This window comes from Dama dama, chromosome 5, assembly GCF_033118175.1.
Source record: "Dama dama isolate Ldn47 chromosome 5, ASM3311817v1, whole genome shotgun sequence".
Lineage (NCBI taxonomy): Eukaryota > Metazoa > Chordata > Mammalia > Artiodactyla > Cervidae > Dama > Dama dama.
Genome location: NC_083685.1, coordinates 130,876,896 through 130,890,921, shown reverse-complemented (window position 1 = coordinate 130,890,921; position 14,026 = coordinate 130,876,896). Strand labels below are relative to the sequence as shown.

Genomic DNA, 14,026 nt, shown 5'->3' with positions numbered 1-14,026 from the left:
CAAGGAATCTTCCCGACCCAGGGATCAAACCTGCATCTCCTGCCTTGCAGGCAGATTCTTTACCGGCCTGAGCCACCAGGGAAGCCCATTATCTTGTGCACGGGTGTTTATGTACGCGAGTGGGTGTCCAGAGGATTAAGGGAATGAAGAGCCTTGCCTGCAACCACACTGGCAAAGGAAAACGCCCACTTTGGAAGCCATAATCTCTATTTCTGAGTTGAATTGGGTGTGTGAAGGGCAGAGGACTGATTTTACCAAGCCACCCACTGATACCGTTGATGGCCTGACACAGCCAAGGGACAGACACACACCAAGAGACAGACACATATCTGAGGAACAGATACATTTCCCTTTTCTTCTTTCTCACCTAGGAAGGTTCTGTTCTTCCGGATGCGTCTGCCTGGAGAAGGGAAACCTAGAGTCTCCAAGGCTCAGAAAGGCTGCCGGGAGGCGGGCCTACGCAGAGCTTGGAGGCACCAAGGACCCACTGGGATGCTCCGTGTCTCCAACCTCACCCCAGGCTGTGAGCGTGACCCAGAAACGGAGCCTTCCCCTCGGGGTCAGGGAGACCCAGGCTGCTAGAACCAGGCCCAGTGGACATGGTCCTGGTTCAGAGCAGAGTCTGCTGCATAAAGCGGCATCACAGCATGGGGGAGAGAGAAGGGACCCCAAGCTCGGCTAAACCACGGGGCACTTCCTTTCAGAGAGCGGGCTTAATCAGGTTTAAGAACAGGGTTGTAGGGGTTGGGGCGGGGAGGGAGACAGTTACGGTCATCACTGTCTTTCCCACAGAAGGGGTGGCCTTCCTGTGTCAGCCGCTCAGCTCCGGGGTCCCTGGCCGAGCCGGCCCCAGCTCCCCGCTTCTCTGGGTGTCCCCCTGCAGGCCATCTGGAGACACTGCTAGCCAAGCCACAGTGCCCATGATGGGGTCTCAGCAAGCTCAGCCTTTCCTTGTCTCTTCTAAGGGCTTTCTTTTTTATTTATTTATTTATCTTTTTTTTTTTTTTTTTTTAAGGGCTTTCATTTTCGGGTTGACTTAACTCTTTTTCCAGGTTTTATGTGATGGTTATTTTTACCTTTCTAAAAAGTTTTATTGAAATCGATTTACAATGTTGTGTTAACCTCTTCTGTACAGCAAAGTGATTCAGTCGTGTCTGTATGTTTCTTTTTTCTTTTTTCGGCTGCGCTGGGTCTTCCTTGCTGCGAGCGGCCCTTCTCGAGTTGCAGCGACCGGGGGCTACTCTCCAGGTTCCGTGCGAGGGCTTCTCACTGCAGTGGTTCCTCTCGTGGCGCACTGGCTCCAGGGTGCGCGGGCTCAGGGCTTGTGATGCATGGGCTTAGTTTGCCCTGCGGCACGTGGGATCTTCCCAGACCAGGGATCGAGCTGGTGCCCCTTGCTTTGCCCAGCAGATTCTTAACCACTGGACCACCAGGGTTACACATTCTCTTCCAGGTTCTTTTCCACTTTGGTTTATCATAGGATGTCGAACGCGGTTCCCTGTGATATACAGCAGAGACGTTGTTTATCCATCGAGTATGCCCAAGTTTGCATCTATTATCCCAAACTCCCGCCCCACCCCTCCCCCCACTCCCTTTGCAACAACGTGGGGGGACCTAGACTTTATCATACCAAGTGAAGTACGTCAGAAAGTGAGGACAGACAGCACACAGTGTCACTCACATGTGGACCCTAACAGAGACACGGCGCCGGTGTCTGCCCCGCGGGCTGCAGACAGAGCCCCGAGGGCCACGGCCAGAACAGGAGGCGCTTCTTGGAAGGGGCGTCTCCTTGCCCGGAGTCTCGGTGGGTCAGCAGGAGGAGAAGGGGGCGGACAGAAGGCTCAGAGCACTCCTGCTCCACGTGTCTCTGAATGACAGGTACAGATGGGCGCTCCCCAGAGTCTGCCAGAACTCTGCACCCAAGCCCACCTTGACTGGGGTGCAGGGGAGATGGGGAGAGAGGAAGGGGGGAGGGAGGAGGCAGTGAGGCTGAGCCCGTGGAAAGGGCTTACTTCCAGTTCTACCATCTGCGTTGACCCTTGCTGGCAAGACCCTCCCTTCTGAAGCCCAAGGTGGCTGAACTGCAAGCAAGAAGTCTGGCTGGGAGGGGAAGTTGGAGGCGCTTCCCCAGGGGATTAATAAAAACCTCCAGAAGAAAACGTCTCAAAGCTCAAACACTTGCTGATCACCCAGATGGGACTTTTGTATCCACACCGATGCCAGAGGCAAATGCAGACCATTCCTAATCATCTGAAAACAGTTCTTCCCGGAACCACTCCAAAATGCAGTCCCTTTTTTTTAGTTTTTGGGGGTTGGGGGTGAGAGTCCTCAGAGGAGAGGGCGGAGGGGGAGGGCGGTGTTGAAAGCAAGAAGAAATCAGCTTTTTTGAGATTCCTTTTTCAAAGGGCACCCACTGTAATTAAAATTGCAAGGTGAACTCACTTAGATGTACAAGCGCTTTCATTCTTCAAGGGTGAGACTGTAATCTTTCCTCTTTCCCTGTTCTCTCACTATATATAAATATACATTTATACACACGAACAAAAATTCTTCTGTATATAAATGTATATAAATATATACACATTTTTCCTCCCCATTTCTGGACCATTTGAGAGGAGATGGCAGATAGCATACTTCTTTACCCTTTTTAGGGTGCATTTCCCAAAAGCAAGGACATTGTCTTACGTAACTACAGTAAATTACCAAATTTAGGAAATTTCCATTCAAACCAGGCTTTTATCTAATCTGCATTCCATGGCTCGTATTCTGATTTCATCAATCATCCCAATAATGTCCTTTCTTGTAAAGTAATTATCCTCCAATTAAAAATAAAATAAAATAGTAACATCCTCTCTAGCAGTGTTTAACTCCCTGTTCATGGGCACAGTCTCAGTCATGTCGACTCTTTGCGACCTGCTGAACTGTAGCCCGCCAGGCTCCTCTGTTCATGGAATTTACCAGGCAAGAATCCTGGGGTGGGTTGCCATTTCCTCCTCCAGGAGATCTTCCCAACCCAGGGATCGAACCCTAGTTCTTGCGTCTCCTGCATGGGCAGACAAATCCTTTACCGTCTGAGACACCTGGGAAGCCCCAGATCCATCCAGAATCACAGGAAGCAAGAATGATTTTTCTGTCTTGAACCCCATCAACATCCATTCTCTTTTGTTTACATTTTCTCCGGTGCATTTCACAAAGCATTCCAAACAGCATACCAAAAAAGGGGGCACACATACAAAGTAAGAGAAAATGCAAATTTAAAATATGCCATGAAGGAAATCAAACAGAAGGGAAGGAAAACTAGAACCAGGAGTTAGATTACTTCAGAAAGAGACATCACGTGAAACCCTTCATGGTTTTTGCCAGAGACAAAGCATGCTTCCATCTTGAGCTTCCCAGTGGCCAAAGCAAAGAAAGAAACAAGATCAGCTGCAAAGGCAGCAGAATGGTCCCAGCTGGGGGTTTCTGGCTCGTAAAGCAGATGTTTGTGTTCAGTGTCCACGTCCATGGTATCTCCTCTCTTCTAGCCTCTCCTCCAAGCCCATAACTCCCTGAGCTCCAGGACCGCAGTAAATCAGCGCGAAGCAGACTCACTGGGTAGCTCTCCGGGCATTCTTTTTCTTTCATTCAGGCACTGTCCTCGTTCGTCACTTCCTGTAAATTAGCTGAACGTGACAGTCATCGGCACACACCGAATGTGCCCGGGACGATGACTTCTCTCCGACTCTGAGCAGAAGCTGCTGCAGGGCAGGGCTCGCATCCGCTCTGCTCCTTGGAACCACCGACAGCGCCTGACCTGCTCCAGAGCTCTGGGGGATAAACGAGGGTCCCTAGGACTCGCCCTTCCGCCTCAGCACCCAGGACCCGCTGCCTGTCGGTCTTTCCACCCCCATGAAACCCATAAATCCTGAAGAAGCCGGATCAGTGTCTCTGCTTGAACGTGGAATCCAGGCTCTCAGAGGACAGCTGGGCGGCCCGCGGACATCCGATAGGACTTGCTGACAGATGGACGCTGGGCCTGGCTGAGCAGGGCCGCGTGGGCCGGTGAGGACGCTGCCCGCCCCTCTGTGCGTGCAGAGGAGAGCCGTCCCCGCCCGGGGACGGGAGGCCAGGCGCCAGCCTTCCCCGGGAGCTGGGCGTGCCTCCCTGCGGAGCTCGGGCCCTTGGCAGGCGCTGAGTGGCTGGACCCCTCCAGAGGTCGGGCTCCCGCGGGTGCCCCGTCACCCACACTGGCCCCGGGAACCCCCGGGGCGCCCTGCGCTGGGCCCTCTGCGTCCCCCGCCGCGCATGGGCGGCCCTGGCTCCCCAGGACTCAGCCAAAGCCACCCGCACACATCTTTTATTAATATTAGCGCTCAAAAAGTTTTTTTTTCAGTGTTATTTACCATCTGCTTTTTCCCTTGGCTGAAAATAATTGGAGATGAAACGCCCACCGCTCGGTCCCCCGCGTGGTCTCGGAAGGAACGCGGGGAAGAGAGGAGACCCTGTTTTCTCCTCCAGCGAGATGAGCCGGCTCGCCTCTCCGCCACCGGGGTCCATCGAGGGTCCAGCAGCCTGCCTTTCTCCTGGTCTCCTGGTCAGGGTCCTGGGCGGCTCGTCGGGGTGTGGGGGAGGCGGGTGCGGCTCTTGGATTTCTATCAGCCAAGTTCCCCCATGTTCCTGTTCTGGCAACATCTGGCACATTTGATGTCCCACTGAAGTCTGCACCATCTGTAAATATAAATAGCCTGGTCTTGATTCCATTACAGGCTCATGAATGGAACAAACATATTTTGAACTGGCTCTGCCATGAGGCTGTGAGCTGCCAGGATTGGGCTCCTGCTTTGGGGAACAGAAGGGGAGACTGGGGGGAGGGGGTCCCTGCTTCCCACGGGGCCAGACCTTTGGGCTGGTGGGCTCCAAGACCCCCAGAGCTGTCCTCGACAGTGGAACCAAGAGTCACTGTTGAAGGGAACTTACAGGCGAGCTCAGTTGGTCGAGAACAGAGCAGGCCGGGACGCGTCGAGTTCATGGCGCAGGGTGAGAAGCCAGCCCCTCTCGCCCCAGCGCTGTTCCTCAGGGCAGGTGTCCCAGGCTGCCCCCACTCCCAGGAAGCCCCCAGAGACAGGAAGCCCCAGGGCCCCGTGGGCACCTCGGTGACGTGAGCTCTGGCCTTGCCAGCCTCATCCAGCTCCTCTGCCCTTGTCCCACCTGTAGGCACAAGTGGTGCTGAGTTTGCAGCAAGGGTCTCCCATCCCTCCGGGCGCCGGGCACGCCGCACCCCATAGACAGGATGGATGAACACCAAGGTCCCGCTCTACGCGCAAAGAACAGTGTTCAGTATCTTGTGACAAACCATAACAGGAAAGAATGTAGAAGAGAGTGTGTGTGTGTGTGTGTGTGTGTGTGTGTGTGTGTGTGTGTGTATGAACTGAAGCATTTTTCTTTGTCTGTTGTAAATCAGGGCTTCTCTGGTGGCTAAGAATCAGCCTGCCAATGCAGGAGACACAAGAGACTTGGGTTTGATCCTTGGGTCAGGAAGATCCCCTGAAGAAGGAAACGACAGCCCCGCTCCAGTATTCTTGCTAGGAAATCCCCTGGACAGAGGAGCCTGGTGGGCTACAGTCCATGGGGTTGCAAAGAGTCAGACAGGACTGAGTCACAAAACCACCACCACATTGTAAATCAACTATACTTCAGTAAAAAATATATTCATTAAAAAAACCCTGCAAATCCACACTAGGGTCAGAAAGGACTGAAATGTGTGCTAAGTAACATCTGTGTGTGTTCTGTCTCCGCCCGGTGGTCCTCGGGTCACAGACAGGCGTGAATCTCTTTCTCTCTGTCACAGTGGACGAATTACTGGCTCCTCCAAGACATGGTTCCTCTTCTGGAAAGGGGGTTGGTGGAGAGTTTCTCAGCATGATAGTTTGCTCATGCTGCTGTCATGGGGCACTGCAGGCCCTAGGGGCCATGGCGGGGGCAGGGGGGCGCGTTAAACAGCAGAAAGGTATTTGCTCACAGTTCTGGAGGCCGGAAGTCCAAGATCAGGTGTTGCCAGGGTTCTCCGAGGCCTGCAGATGGCCACCTCGCCGCGTCCTCCAGTGGTCACCCCGCCGTGTCTGTGTCCTCATCTCCTCTCCCCAGAAGGACACCGGCCGTGTTGGATGAGGACCCACCTCATGACCCCCTCTGCCTTAGCGACCTTTCAAAGGTCCAGTCTCGGGACTTCCCCAGTGGTCCAGTGGCTAGGAATCCGACTGCCAGGGCAGGAATAGAAGTCCAGACATAGAGAACAGACTTACAGACCCAGCGGGAGCAAGAGCGGATGGGACGGATTGAGAGAGAGTATTGAAACACATACACTAGTGCGTGTAAAATCGGTAGCTGGTGGGAAGTTGCTGTGAAACGCAGGAAGCTGGTGCTCTGTGACCACACGCGGGGTGGAAAGGCTCCCCTGGTGGTTCAGACGGTAAAGAATCCACCTGCAACACGCGAGACCTGGGTTTGATCCCTGGGTGGGGAGGATCCCCTGGAGGAGGGCCTGGCAACCCACTCCAGTATTCTGGCCTGGAGAATCCCCGTGGACAGAGGAGCCTGGCGGGCTGCAGTCCACGGGATCGCAAAGAGCTGGACACGACTGAGCGACTAAGCGCACAGCACACATGGGGTGGAAAGGAGATTCAAGGAGAAGACATCCATATGCCCACGGGTGATTCGTGTTGATGAGCGGGAGAATCCAACACAAGATTGTAAAGCAATCATTCTCCCATTAAATATAAATAAGCTAAGAAAAGGAAGAATCAGCCCGCCAATGCGGGGGACACGGGTTCGGTCCCTGGTCCAGGAAGATCCCACAAGCTGTGGAGCAACTAAGCCCGTGCACGCCACAGCTACTGCCTGTGGGTCTAGAGCCCAGGAGCTGTGACTATAAGCCCTCAGCAACCAAGACCCAGCACAGCCAAAAATAAACAAATAAACGAAGATTTTTAAAATAAAGGCCCTGTCTCTAAACACGGTCACAATCTGAGGGCCTGGGGGCTAGGACTTCAACATACGAATGGAGGCCGGGTGCACAGGTCCACCTGGAAGCCCAGGCGTTACCCTGGGGGAGGAGGTCATGCCACACTGCGGAAGATACATTGCCCAAGACGATCTGGTGACAGCTCAGTATCACCTGTCACTTAACCAGCTTTCCTCACTAGCTGTCACCCACAAGCTTCACGCCATACAGTGCAAGATGAGAGCACTCTTGTAAAGGCACCAGAAAGGACACTTGCGGTTGAAAAACTGTCTGCAAGGTCATGAGACTGACTGAGCTCGGTTCCCAGCCAGAGTTCAAGCAAGTTGTGTAACTCCCGTGCCGGGCCTCGTCTGGGGCAGGGCCGACGGAGGACGGCAGTCCTAATGACGTGAGGTCATAATTATGCGAAACTCTGAGCAGGAAGCTCGGAGCGTCCTGTGAGCATGACCACCCGGGGCTCTCGGGATGACTTCTGGTTGGCCCCTTGGGTGGAAGCCATGGACGGAAGACTGTGAAGCTAAGGTGGGTTTTGTGCGTTGGGTAATTCAGACCCTCCCTGGCTTTTTCCAGGAGAAATGGTTCCCGCTCCTTTAACCTTGCTTCACTGGCCCTTGCTTCCGCTGCTCTGATCATTTCTGTGGCTCCTGCCTGCACAGCCTCCAGCCTCTCCAGATCCTTCCAGAAGGGTGACACAGACTCGACTCGGAGGCCTAATGAGGGGCTGACTCACGTGGATCCAAGAAGGGGGACGACTCGGGGGCCTGGGCACATCAAGGGCCTTCCCCGCCTGTGGGATCCAGGCAGCCTTGAAAAAGGCAAGGCACCCTGTTGACGACGACCAGATGCCCTGGAGTTTCCAGGATGGGCTTTCTGGAAATGCGTCAGATTTCAAAGATTCTATTTGATGGTCCCCATAAACCTGTAACGTGTCCCAGAAGTTCTGACTTCTCTGCTTCCGCACTGCAGACCCCAGAGGGCCTCTGACTCAAGGACAGGACACTAAAGTGTCCGCCCAGCCCGGCGGGGGACAGAGGACTTCCTGCTGCAGCAAGGTCACGCGTCAGCAACCCGAGGTTTCAAAGGCCTGTCCGTGTTGCAAACCCGGAGCCATTCCTCCTGCCGGACAGCTCCGTTAGGCATTTGCATTCAGAAAGTGAGGTCACGTGAACCGCAACTGCCTCCAGGACTTTCCTCCTAACCCCCGGTCTGGCCCCAGTCCTGAGTCCAGGATCAAGCGCCTCGTAGGTGCCCACCTGGCAGTCGGTGACCCACTGGGAGCCAGTCCTGCCTTCATCTTCAACGTATGGTGGCTGATTTTAAGCCCTGAGTATTTCACCTTCTAATTGTACTATTGAATTTCCTCCAGTTTTTGTAGGGTCGTGTTTTCAATTTGTCATGGTTGTTTTGAATTTTATTCTTGGCTTTGTGAGTGGGAGCCACCCCACCAAATTTAGCATCATGTGAGGCTCTGATGAGCACAAGTTCCACCCTTTTGTTTAAGTCATTAGTAAAGATAGGCCCGGCACTTAATCCCCGGAGGAGCCGCGTCCTTTCAAGTCGATGCCATGGCACTGATTACGCAATAAAGGGCGGCTTTTCTTTCTGGCCACAGAACACGCGTTCGTTGTAGAACATTTACAAAGTGCAGATAAGCATAAGAAGGAAATGAAAATACCTAGTAATCCCACCGAACAGGCATGAGTGCTGTCTTCTGCTGTGGGCCCTTCTTGTTAAATACATATATACATACATTCATCAACATGGATTAAAGGATATACATTGAGCTTATTTGTGAACTTGATCGCATAGCATGATCAGAGAGCTAGCGACTATCCATACTCAACTACTACTCAGACGTCTCCAAATCAAGAGCATTTATACATAACGTACACACCCACACACACACAGGCAACCCAACTACAGTTGACCCTTGAACAACATGGGTTTGAACTGCATGGATCCACTTCTACAAGGATTTTATTTTCAGTAGTAGACATTATAGTACTACATGATCCATGGTTGGTTGAATCTGAGGATGGGAGGACTCTGTCTATGGGAGGAGCCATAGACACAGATAAGGAAGCGGGATTATAAAGACTCAGATTTTCAACTGCGTGGTGGGTCAGCACCCCCTCAAACCTGCCTTGTTCAAGAGTCAACTGTGTATTCCATGAATAACCTCCATGAGACGGTCCAAGAAAACAAGGGTAGCTTTGTTCATTCCTTTGAGAAATGCTTTTCACTATACCGGCCTCTGGGAGATTCCCAAAGTGTGTAGACATAGTAAAGGCTCTGAGAAGTCCCGTGGTTAAAAAAAAAAAAAATCCTATGTAATTTTTACAAACTCAGAATTTCCAAAATTTAATTAGCTAGAAACCCTGTTTCTAGATGTACCTATTACTATTCCTTTAAAAACCATTAGTAGAAATGCTGTTATTGATTAACTCTTGACATTAGGATGAAGAAGAATAACAATTTTTAAAAGCTCTTGACTTCAAGTCAGAAGACCAGACCCCAGCTTTGCCTTTCATGAGCTTATGACCTTGGACAAGTTACTTTTGTCTGAGCCTCAGTTTAGCAAAGTGATTGGATTCCTCTGGTATGCCCAACCTGCCATGTCTTTCCCTGAAAGTGAAGATGGGTGAAATTAAATCTGTTTGGGATAATGTGTTCTTTATGGCATCATCTGGCTTTTCCCTCCTCTCACTGAAACACGCATCCTCACATTGGTGACCTCATTGGATCCTTAGACCCTCCCGTGGCACACAGTAAGAACTGAAGGGGTTAATGTGCTTGCCTGTGAGCACTGACCAGCTCGGGAATTAGGGTCTGACCTAGGGCCCCTGCTCCTCACTAAGCCACCCCCTTGGGCCCCGACCCCAGACAGTTCTAGCATCTTCCCAGAAAAGGCCCAGCCTGCCGCTCCCTGGGCACAGGGCTTATCTGCTCCTTTCCTTCTTTGGGGGTGAGCAGTCACCTGCTACGTCCCACCCCTGGGGACCCTGGTCCTCTGTGACGCCGTGGGGTAGCAGTCCCACCACGGCACGCGCCAGCCCCTGGGAGACCCCTCGGGGCCTCCCCACAGGCCCTGCTGGTTTAGGTAACCCTGGCCCCAAGCTCCCAAGTGCTCTTTCCCGTCTCCAAGCGAGGCTTCCTTTACCGTGGAGACTACATCTAATCCCTGGTTGTGTCAGTTTCTGCTCAACCAAAGGAAAAGCGTCCTTCCTGCTCACTGCCCTATTTTCCTGGCTTCCTCTTCTTGTCGTTAATGGGAATGGGGGTAGGGGCAGTGGAGAAGTTCGCGCCAGCCTCTGCAGCCTGCCTATTCCATTTAATAAGAAAGAGCTGAGATTCACTGAGTGCACTGTTCATGTGGGCTCTTATCTCAAGGACGCTGTGAGGGATCACGTCTTCAGTTCACAGACAAATCCATGGAAACAGAGAGGTTGAGTCATTTGCCTAAAGCCGCACAGCTTGTAGGAGTTCGAGCTAGGATGCAAACCCGGACCACCCCTTCCTCCAGGGGTTGTGTGATTAATCCCTGTTACAGAGCCTCCCCCCACTTCCTTCCCCAGTGGCTCAACTGGTAAAGAACCCTCCTGTCAATGCAAGAGATACAGGTTCAATCCCTGGATCAGGAGGATCCCCTGGAGGAGAAAATGGCAACCCACTCCAGTATTCTCTCCTGGAGAATGCCATGGACAGAGGAGCCCAGGGGGTTGCAAACAGTCAGACACGAGTGAGCATGCAGGGACCACCGCCCACCTGCCCCCCGGCAGAGAGGGTGCCCCACTCTGCACAAACCTGCCCTCTCCCGGGGCCCTCCAACACATCACACGTGGTCTGGTCCTCCCAGGCTGTTCCCAGCCCCTAAAATGCCCGCTGCCGCCTCCAGCCAGGAAGACACGACCTGAGGAGCTGCCAGAGCATCCCGGGGCCAGGTGGGCGAGGCTGAGAGGGCGGGGGCCCGGGCCGAGGTCCCTGCAGAGTGAGCAGCGCTCACAGAGCCACCTGCCGGCCGCTGGGGCGCAGGCGCGGGCTGAGAGGGCGGGTGGGCACGGCCGCTGGGCCGGCTCTGCGTCTGCTCCTCTGCCCCTTCTCAGGCCAGCTAGGGAAGGCCCGGGAGGACCCAGCTCTCTCCCTCTCACCCTGCTCTGAGAACGAAGCCAAGGGAAAGGGGTGACTTTACAGCAAAGCGTCAGTGCCCGCCGGCGGGCGCCTGCTCGCTGCTCAGGCTGGAGGAAGAGGGCAGAGCCATTCGAGCCAACTCAACCCACAAACGGAGGGACAGCGACCCCTCACAGGCGGGCCAGCTGGGCATGGGGACTGTCCTGCCCGGCAGCCCGTCTGCCCGAGTCAAGTTTACAGCCCCGTCTGCGAGGCCCGCACCGCGAGAGGTGCAGAAACGAGCCCCGCCGCCCCGCGTAATTGCCATAATCCACCCGCGCAAATATTGATCTATGAGGCGGCCGGAGGAGGGATTCGCCACTTCCTAGGAAGCCACTAACCTAGGAGACAGCTGGGGAGACGGCGCCTCAGATGTTCTGCCAGAGAATGGGGGACTCCCCGCGGGCAATGCCCCTGACCTTTCCCCTCTCAGAGGAGAGCTCCAGGGCTGGGCAAGTACCCACGGGTACATAGCACAGTACCCACGGGCACATAGCACAGTACCCACAGGTACATAGCACAGTACCCACGGGTACATAGCACAGTACCCACGGGTACATAACACAGTACCCACAGGTACATAGCACAGTACCCACGGGCACATAGCACAGTACCCACAGGTACATAACACAGTACCCACAGGTACATAGCACAGTACCCACGGGTACATAACACAGTACCCACAGGTACATAGCACAGTACCCACGGGCACATAGCACAGTACCCACGGGTACATAACACAGTACCCACGGGTACATAGCACAGTACCCACGGGTACATAACACAGTACCCACAGGTACATAGCACAGTACCCATGGGTACATAGCACAGTACCCACAGGTACATAGCACAGTACCCACAGGTACATAGCACAGTACCCACGGGCACATAGCACAGTACCCACAGGTACATAACACAGTACCCACAGGTACATAGCACAGTACCCACGGGTACATAACACAGTACCCACAGGTACATAGCACAGTACCCACGGGCACATAGCACAGTACCCACGGGTACATAGCACAGTACCCACAGGTACATAGCACAGTACCCACGGGCACATAGCACAGTACCCACAGGTACATAACACAGTACCCACAGGTACATAGCACAGTACCCACGGGCACATAGCACCGTACCCACAGGTACATAACACAGTACCCACAGGTACATAGCACAGTACCCACGGGTACATAACACAGTACCCACAGGTACATAGCACAGTACCCACGGGCACATAGCACAGTACCCACGGGTACATAGCACAGTACCCACGGGCACATAGCACAGTACCCACGGGTACATAACACAGTACCCACGGGCACATAGCACAGTACCCACGGGCACATAGCACAGTACCCACAGGTACATAACACAGTACCCATGGGAGCCTGAGTCGTAGCACACAGGTGGCAATGCGTGCATCCAAAATACCTCCCGGGTTCTCTCCTGCCTGACCCCCACCTCCCATTTGACTTGTTCTTATTTTTAAGTTGTTTATTTAGTTTTGACCGCGCTGGGTCGTTGTGGCTCTGCACGGACTTTCTCTAGTTGCAGCATGCATGTGGGACCTTTCTGGACCAGGGATCAAACCCGTGTCCCGGGCACTGGCAGGTGGATTCTTAACCACTGTACCCCCAGGAAAGTCCTGACTTGTCCTTCTGAATGGGGGCCTTACTCGCCAACCAGCGTGTGTGAATCCTCGGATGCGTCTTGCACAGGGTTGGGGTTTTAGGAAATAGCGAGAGGCTTAGACATGATCTGCAGCATCTCTGATGGGAGAGAGAGAACTCTCATTTTAAGATACTGGGACTAGTTATTCTCCTGAAGGCTTGTCCACAAAATTTACAAACTGTGTGCTTAAAGAGGGACTTCCCAGGTGGTGCTGCTGGTAATGAACCCGCCTGCCAATGCAGGAGACGCAACAGATGCTGGTTCAATCCCTGGGTCGGGAAGATCCCCTGGAGAAGGAAATGGCAACCCACTCCAGTATCCTTGCTGGAGGACCCCACAGACAGAGGAGCCTGGCGGGCTATAGTCCATAGGGTCACAAAGAGGTGGACAGGACCGAAGCGATCTAAACTCAGGAAAATCCAAGGAGTGACACAGTCACTAAAGAATACCAGATGCCAGAGCATCCTCAGGATAGTCAGATGACTGTTCCCAAGTGCTCAGTGCAGACGAGGTCTGATGATAAGAAAGATGACCATGGACGGTGTAAACATGGAAAGCTTCTCGGAGGAGGAGGGATTGGAAAGGGTCTTAAAGGTGAATAGGCTTTGACAGAGGGGATGATGCCAAGGGCAGGGGACCTGAGAGGAAATAGACCCATTTGTTTAGAACAGGAAGGAAAGCCTGTGACAGTGAGTCCCAGCCCCCGAGGTGGTTTGCGGCCAGCTTGCTGTGAGCACCCCTTGCTGTGAGCTAAGGGGTCTGGGTGTCCTCAGGACAGTGAGGCAGCCACAGAAGGTTCTTAAACGGGGGAATAATAGCATCAGAGCAATGTACCTAGAAGTCGGCAGAAGGAAAAGGGCTACGGAATCGGTGGGATAGGTCCAGAATGGCAGCCCGGTAGAACCCACGACTGGGGACTCGAGAATGCAGATGCTGGTCGGGGGTGGGCGTCCCTGCCTGCCCAGCAGGTGTGGAGGAGCAGGCCTGCTGGGCCCTTCTTCCTGGAGCTGGTGACAGCGTGAGGTCTCCAGCACAGGGTGTTTGTAAGTGGGGTGGGCCTGAGCACGGACGTGTCCGGATGGGAATGAGGGGCGGCGGGCAGGACAGAGGAAGGCCCGGCGCGGTCACTGCTGTTGGCCCTGGAGTCCCGGCAACAGAGGTCGTGGAGCTCAATCGCTCAGT

The 14,026-nt window shown here is 53.8% G+C and overlaps 1 long non-coding RNA gene across 1 annotated transcript; it reads right to left on the bottom strand.

The window, feature by feature from the left end:
* Positions 1-4,359: 4,359 nt before the first annotated feature.
* Positions 4,360-9,148, bottom strand: LOC133056190 (uncharacterized). Its single transcript, XR_009692758.1, has 3 exons — positions 7,731-9,148; positions 5,999-6,461; positions 4,360-4,707 (listed from the first exon to the last, which is right to left on the bottom strand). It is a non-coding gene; the product is annotated as an uncharacterized LOC133056190 (long non-coding RNA).
* Positions 9,149-14,026: the final 4,878 nt, after the last annotated feature.